The sequence below is a fragment of the Vipera ursinii genome, assembly GCF_947247035.1.
Source record: "Vipera ursinii genome assembly, chromosome: 5".
Classification (NCBI taxonomy): Eukaryota; Metazoa; Chordata; class Lepidosauria; order Squamata; family Viperidae; genus Vipera; species Vipera ursinii.
The window spans coordinates 35,129,269-35,137,565 of record NC_139518.1 but is presented as its reverse complement, the minus strand read 5'-3'; positions in this window follow the sequence as shown (position 1 = coordinate 35,137,565).

The following is an 8,297-nucleotide window of genomic DNA, read 5'->3' as shown; positions in this document are numbered from 1 at the left end:
GAATTAAAATAAGTAAAAAAAATAAATTTTACAAACTCAGGAGGTGATTTTATTAATAGCCCCTGTATGACCTATAACACTGATCTGGCATCAAGAGAAACATCTGCTAGATCAAAGGCTTTTCTACCTGCAGATGAGCAACTTATTTAAAGTTATTTCTTTTCCTTAAACTTGTTTCCTTTTTCAGATTTTTCATGCCTCTACAAAATTATTTTAGCCAATATTTTGGAAATAATATTCCTTTTTTGTATCCTCAAAATAAGGCTTATGCTGAAGCTGAGACTGAAATGTGTGTGAAGTGGCATCAGACATCAGCTTATTTATTGTTATATAAGAAAAAAAACTACTATGAAATCATTGCCCTTTACCCTCCTCTCAAGGAAAACCCTAAGGGATGACTTGATTCATTTATTAAAAGTATCCACTTAAAATGATTGTGTGCCTAGCAAAGCATTATTGGCTGCCACTTTAAAAAGAAACTTTAAACATACCATTCCTGTGGTTAAATGAAAAAAAAGTTAACTTATATTGTTCCTTCTGTAAATTATTATTGAAGCTAAGGAAGGACTTGCTCATGCTAAGGAAAGAATGAAATAAATACTCATTCTTCAGTTTTAAGCGTGTGGTGTTTTCTGAACTCTTTCTCAGCTACACTTTTCAGGACAACATGGTATCACTATCTAAAAAATTCCAAGTGGAATTTTGCCTCTGTCCAAGTGGGTCATAATTTCAGAGAAATTTCCCAACTTAAGCAGAGAAACATTGAAAGGACTTCTTGGGCACCATGTCATTTGGAAGAGGCAGTTTTATTGTCTGATGTTCTTCCTGAACTCATTTATAGCAGGTTTATCATTGCTATATAAACTGAGGAATTCATTAGGTAGAGATTGTAAATTACCTAACCTGACCTTTCCATTCATACAGCAGAAATTGATGATTTCTCCAGGGAATAGGAATGCATGACAGTAAGGGCAGACTTTGGCCATGGCATCCAGCAGAAATATTACACCATGCAAGTCATGCATTTTGCCTCCCTCTTTCTCAGTTGAGGCCTTATGGTAGGTGGCTCAATGTTGGGCTCAAATATTGGGCTCAATTGGGATTGTAAATCAAACATTTATTGTGATAATAATCATACTGGGATCAATTTGACCAATTGAAACCATACTCAGGATAGCTGATCTCTAACTCTTTATCCTTTTTTTAGCAATTGACAAAACTACATCATAAAGGTCATTCCTCTTTCCATGATATGAGGGAAGATGACTTGTAGCACTATCATAATAGCATATCAGTTGGACACTTTGGAATATGTAAAACTACTCATCAACTAACAGTCTTTTATACCTACTCAATGTCTTTTGGTGATCAGTTAGAGAAGATGCCAAGTCTTCTTATAGCATTGAAATCAAATATGATATGAGGTTATAGCTGCTATTGCAGTCCTTTTATCTTCAGATTACTGAACAGGAAAGAATATCAGCTTGATGAGTATTGATAGCTATTCTGTCATTTTCCTCTTGGGAGGTAGCATGCTTCTCAACTGAAAAGATTTGGTCAGCATACATTAGAATCACCAATTAATAAAAGCTAAAAGGACTGTATACATTTCATATAAAATCAACTGAACTTAAATGTGTTTAACTGGCTAAATCACATTCACAGTAAAATGTTTACTGAGCCTATTAAAATAAGCTAACATGATCATGCATATAAAGTGGAGCATCACATACTATTTGGTAAGGAACTCTTTTGTAATTTCTCTGGTATTCAATTATACATCTTGATATGTTTCTAGACATAAAGTCTTGCCTAACCCTAATCCAATTTCCAATCATTAATTGGAACATGCATGTTTTCAAGTTATGCTGAAGAACAACATAAAACAATCCAGCCAGGTTCAATTTTTTTGCTTACACATGACAGACAGTATCTTGCCAGACTAAAACCTCACTATTCTTTACCCTAACAAGTATATCTTGGGACATTTTATGGAGACGTCCTCGGACAAGCGCTGGCTCTTCGGCTTTTAAATGGAGATGAGCACTGGCCCCTAGAGTCGGAAACGACTAGCACACATGTGCGGGGGAACCTTTACCTTTATCTTATCCTTATTCTTTCCCTTTGTCTCCTATCCTGCTCTGGTCTCTTTCACTGTAATCCATCATACTACCTCCCCTTCTGTAAGCACCACCTCTCCCCCCCCCACACATGTTTCAGTAGTTCTTCTTTATAGAAGATGTTCTCCAATATATGCTGTCATACTTGCTTCCATCTGATATAGTGGTAATATTCTAATCTTACTTGTAAGATGGTGGCAACAACAAAACTGGTAGGGAGCAATTTAGTATTTGACACATTATCTTGCAAGCCTTTTATTACTTAGAACATGCTGCCAAATTGGGTTAAGTGGCAATCCTTTGATCCCTTACTCATTTATAGGGACAACTCTGAAAAGGCTGAAAACTGGTATGGAAGGATGCATCAGTTAGGCTCAATGTATGTTCTTTTTATCTGATGCTTCTGTTAGTCCTTGCTGTTTGAACATATCATCTACCAGCAGTATTCATTTACTGGACAATTAATAGTTTCTGCCCTGGCTCCAAGCAAGAGGCTGCAGTGCTGTCAGATACAAAAAGTTAAGAGATGCTCTTAGATTTGGCAAGCACCACTTGTTTTTTAGGGCAATGATTAAAACCAACATGTTCCTAGATGAACATCAGATGAGAGCTGAATATTTTAGTCGGTGTAATGTATGTTAGTGCTTGTGTGTAGATGTATGTACATTTTGTTTCAGATTCCTGGCATCTATTTTTGTGCTAACTTATCTGTTTTTATTATGCTATAGATTATGCAAAAGCAACAAGTACTATAGATAAATAGTTTTCTATAAGAAATAAACCAAGTAAAAAGTTACTTTTGATTATTTAAGAGAGAAGGAACACAGTGTTTTACTGTGGTCCTCTGTGAATTTCTGGCTTTTCCTTGAAATTCTAACTGAAATAATGTCCTAGTATTAGGTAATTTATTAAATATAATATATACAGTAGTTCAAATCACATGCTCCAAATGAGCTTGTGATTGCTAATTATTGATTTTATTTGGTCAGAACTAACTGGTTCTTCTTGCAGTAATAACTGTCTCTAAATCCATAATCCATAATTCAAATATACAGTACTCACTCAAAAATCTTAGGAATCAATGGACCAGAAATTGTTACCTTAGATTACATAGATATGTAATTCAAAGCATTTCTGCCAATGATATAAATAATTAATTTTTGCTAAGTACTTAAGTATAACTCAAATATGATAATATCTGTCAGAATTACTGGATATTTAATAAATTATTAATGAATTTGCACGTACTACAAATACAAGATAATAAGACCTAGAGAAGTTCTACAGCAAATTACAAGAGATGCCATATGAAACATCAGAAAAGAACCTAGTAATATAACTAATGGATAACTGGAAAGCTACAGTTGGAAAAATGGATAAATTTGGAATCACAAATGTTTTAAGCTGGGTAAATGCAATAATAAAGGTAAACAGAAATATTGTAAAGATACTTGTTTTTTTAAACAATACCTGCAATATAAATATAGGCTATAGCCACGAACATCCAAATGATAACATCAGAATCAGAGACTACATATTAAGAAACAGTGAAATCTATTCAGCTAGGACTTTTGCAGATGTAAATTATGGAAATGATTATTAATTACTGGTTCAGATATATGGGTTAACTTTCAACATCAAAGAATATGTTGCCATGGTATGATCTGAAAAGATACAGCTAAGACTATGAGATCAATACAGGGTGCACTTTAATGCACTAAATTTATTCAAAGGAGAACCAAAGAGCTGAAGTAAGAGATAAAAGATATTGTGAAAACTGAAGCAGAAAATGTACTTCCAAGATTTCAAATAAGAAAACTACCAAGTGATGTTTTTTTTTAAAAAAAAGCTATTAGAGTGGCCAAGAAAAGATCAAGATGAAAGCCTTAGGCAATAAGAACACATGACAACATGTGTTTCATATCAAACAAGAAAGACAAGGAAAGATAATCAAGAATGACAATGAATGGAGAAATATTGTGAGACTTTAAAAAGAAGCTCAGAAAAATCACTGGAAAATGTAGAACGAAATTAATTAGTGATCTTTGAGATTTTTTTCTTTATTTATAGAAGTTAAACAATGATGCAACAAAGTATCGCTGTTTACACTTCTATAAACAAAGGAGAAAGTTCTATCTGTAGAATTAGGATGAGTTAGATAACCCAAATTACATCTAATACAACAGATTATGTACTGAGAAATTACTAAGATTACTAAGACACAGGGAACATTTCTTGACAATATTATTTTGTTTTTAGCACATATTGCTATTCAATGGTTCTGGATCTTCTGTGCCTAGAAAGATAAATCTACATCTGGTAGACAGTCCTCTAACAATGCTTTGAAATTACATACCTACCTGAAACATAGATAGGAAGAAAAACTCATAAACTTTAAACTAAAATTTTATGCTCATTAATTTAATCAATAGATGTTAACCTATATGTCCAGCAATTTTACTTCCCTCTCCCCTCAAAATTAGGAAAGGCAAGAACTAGGAAAGAAACTTAAACCGCATAAAAATAAAACATGGTCTGCTTGTTACAGAAGTTAATTGGAAAAAATCTGTTGCTATCAGAACCCATTTCTGGGTTCTAGGGGGCCTTTTCCTTTCCATTCCTTTTCCTTTATCTGGGTTCTGCCAAACTCCTGGGGGTGGGGGGCTTTAGGGGGAATTGTATGTGCATTGGTCTTTCACTTAACCGCTACAATCTAACCTCTCCGCTTCCTCTATCTGCTTGCTCTTTAAACTATTATCCCCTTGATGCCAACTTGGGGTGAAAAAGGAATGTGCCTCTGGCCATCTGGCTTATCTCTTGCTGCGGAAAGGAAGGTGCAAAGACCCAACAACATTTTCACAATCTTGGGAGTCTTATCCGCCTCATTCCCATAGCGGACTGAACACCTGGGGATTGGCCCTTATGAACTGTTGGTATGGGGTTTGTTTTTTGCTCCTTTAACCTATTACGGTAATTTGAGCAGGAAACCCTCAGATCCTGCCTTCTAGGCCTGCTGTAACTTCTCCTAATAAAAGTTTCTTTGAGGATGAATTTGTTCCAAGAGTTCTGCTTTCTTGGGAAGAGGTTTTGAAGTGGGTCCTTACACCTACCTTTTAAAATTTGAGTAGCAGCAACAAACGAAGAGTTTCACATACTTGTTTTAAAAGATGGTGGACGTGTTGGGCTGAGCTCCGCGAGCTCCAGTTGTTGGGCGTCCCTTGGGAGCCCCCCAGGGGTCCTTTTGAGCCCCTGGGTAGGGGATTTGGACTATTAATTTTAGAGGCAAAAAATGAGGTAGCTTGCTGTTCGTTTTCTCCCGTCTGTGAGTGGCTGTTTCCATCTGCTCTGTCTGCTGCTTCGCCCGCTGTTTCCATCTGCTTCGTGCTGCCGCTGTGTTTGCTGTGTTTGGTCTCGGCCTGCCGGTTTCTACAGCCTCGGCGTCTCCGGGCTGCTTCGCCTCAACGTCTCCGGGCTGCCTCGGGCTGCTCCTGACGGGTTGTAGCTGGTGGTGACGGCGTTCTCTGCTGTTTCGGGCAGCAGCGCTGTTGCTTCTGGCCGGCTCTCGGCGGTTTCCGGCGGCGTCTCTGAGGTTCCAGCTGATCGGCGGCGGCCTCGGAGTTCCAGCTGATCGGCGCCTCCATTTTGGCGCTTCCGTGTTGGCGGCGATGTCAGCGGCGGCCTCGGAGTTCCAGCTGATCGGCGGTGGCCTCGGAGCTCCAGCTGATCGGCGCCTCTATTTTGGCGCTTCTGTGTTGGCGGCGATGTCAGCGGCGGCGGCGGGGATCTCTCTGTTGGACCTGCCTCGGGCCGCTTTCGGCGGCTGCGGCGTCTTCGGGCCGTTTCGACGGCGGAGGGGACGACCGCTGGTCAGCTTGGTGGCAGGGATGTCCCTGGTATTGTTTTTCGCGCCGCTGCCGGCGGCGGAGGTGGCGACGGTGACGGCGTCCTCGGGCTGCCTTGGGCAGTGGAGAGGACGACCGCGGCGACGGCGGCGGTGCTGCTGCTTCGTTTGCCTTGTTCCGGCCTTCGACGGTGATGGCGACGACGGCGTTTTCGGGGCTTGCTGGCCCGTTCCATCGGCAGCGATATGGCGGTGGTCGGTGCTTTTCCATCTGGTCTGCGATGGCCGTAGCAGCTCCGGTGGACTGCCAATTACTAACTCTCCATCTGCCTCCCTATTCCCCTTTGGACTGGGACGGACCTGGGTGCAAGCCGCAGTGGGAGAGCGGCCTGTTTTCACATCGGCACTCCCATAGATGTGGGAGCTCTCTGGGTTATGCCCCACCCAGAGTGTACATTCTGGACCATCCCCCTGGTTCAGACTCTCGACCTGTCGTGGGAGGACGGGTTGGGGTCTGCCCCCGGGAGCATCCAACCGGGTGGCAGTAGATTGGTCGATGGCCCGAATGTTTCACTTCCTTCCTTTAGAACCTCCTACGGGACTTTTCCATTATGGGACTGCCTTATCTGGACTTGTTGGACTTATGTATAGATACTCCAGCACGGACTTGCTCGCCCTCAGGGGTGCCCCCCTCTCCTGGGTGCGTCCCGCCTTTTTTGCCACTCCCAGTCTCAATGAAGGGCCCAATTATTGGGACTCTGAGAGATGGCCGGGTAAGGTCAGGGGCTCTCGATCCAAATTTAATAGGAGGCCCCTGGTTACTTTTTTAGTTAAATTTTTTAGGGGGTTAGGGAGAGGGGCGGGGGTAATGGTTGTTTGACTATGGGGGGTGGCCATACAACCATGGTGCAGGCCAGGCCTGGGTCTGACTGCATTCGGGGGGAGCGGGGTGTGGTTACATCTGGGGCTCAGGAGCGGGTCGTGGGATTACCGATTCCCACGACACTGGGGTATGGCAGCAGGCGTATGGACAGAGGGCCGTATCATTACCGGGAGGGCCGTCCCCGCTGTTTACAAGCGGTGAGGCGCTCCGACCCTCTGTTTCTTCCCCGAGGTGCCGGGAGCGAAGATGCGCAGCCTCCTGAGCTCCGGCTGGTGTACCTGAATGCCAGGTCCGTGGTTAATAAGGCTCCCCTTGTGCGGGATTTGGTGGAGGGTGAGCATGCGGACCTGGCTTGTATTACCGAAACCTGGTTGGGCCCAGAGGGTGGGGTCCCTTTGGTTGATCTTTGCCCACCAGGTTTCCGAGCGTTACACCGGCCCCGGGCTCAAGGTAAGGGCGGGGGAGTGGCGGTAGTTATCAGGGAGACCTTATGTCCGCGGGAGACCACCGTCCCTCAGATAGTCGGGTGTGAGTCTCTCTTTTTGAGGTTTGGTTCGGGGGCGCAGTTGGGCTTGCTGCTGGTGTACGTTTCGCCTAGTCACACAGCGGCAGCCCTGCCTGAGCTACTCGATGTCCTCTCCGGTTTGGTGATTGAGTTCCCCAAACTTTTAGTTTTGGGTGACTTCAATCTACCATCCCTGGGAGGGTCATCTGAGTTGGCTCGGGAGTTCATGGCTTCCATGACGGCCATGGACCTGATGCAGGTAATTTCTGAACCAACTCATGAGGGAGGCCACACCCTGGACCTAGTTTTTTTTATCTGGACGATGGTTGGATGATCTTGGTGGGGGCTCTCCATTTATCATGCCCCTGTCATGGACGGATCATCACCTCCTGCGGCTGATCTTCCGTTTTACCACCCCCCGCCATGGGGATACGGAACCAATTAGATGGTACCGCCCCAGGCGCTTAATGGACCCCGATGGGTTCCAGGCAGCGCTGGGATCCCCACCTGCCTTCGTCGCTCACAACTCGGCGGATGCCTTAGTGGAAGCCTGGGAAAGGGCAGCCACTGAGGCACTGGACCGAGTTGTACCCTTGCGGCCCCTGACCCGGTGCAGATCCCAACGAGCTCCATGGTTCTCCGTGGAGCTCCGGGAGATGAAGCGTCGGAAACGGGGCCTAGAGAGCTGCTGGAGGTCCAGCCGATCCGAATCCGACCGATTGCGGTTAAGAACCTATATTAGGTCTTATCTCACTGCGATGAGGGTGGCGAGGTGTAATTACTTCTCCACCCTCATCGCGTCCGCAGATAATCGCCCGGCCGCCCTGTTTAGGGTGACTCGCTCACTTCTTAATCAGGAGGTGAGGGGGGATCCCTTACAGGGTCGTGCCGAGGAGTTTGGTCAGCATCTGTCGGATAAAATCGCTCGGATTCGGACCGGTTTGGACT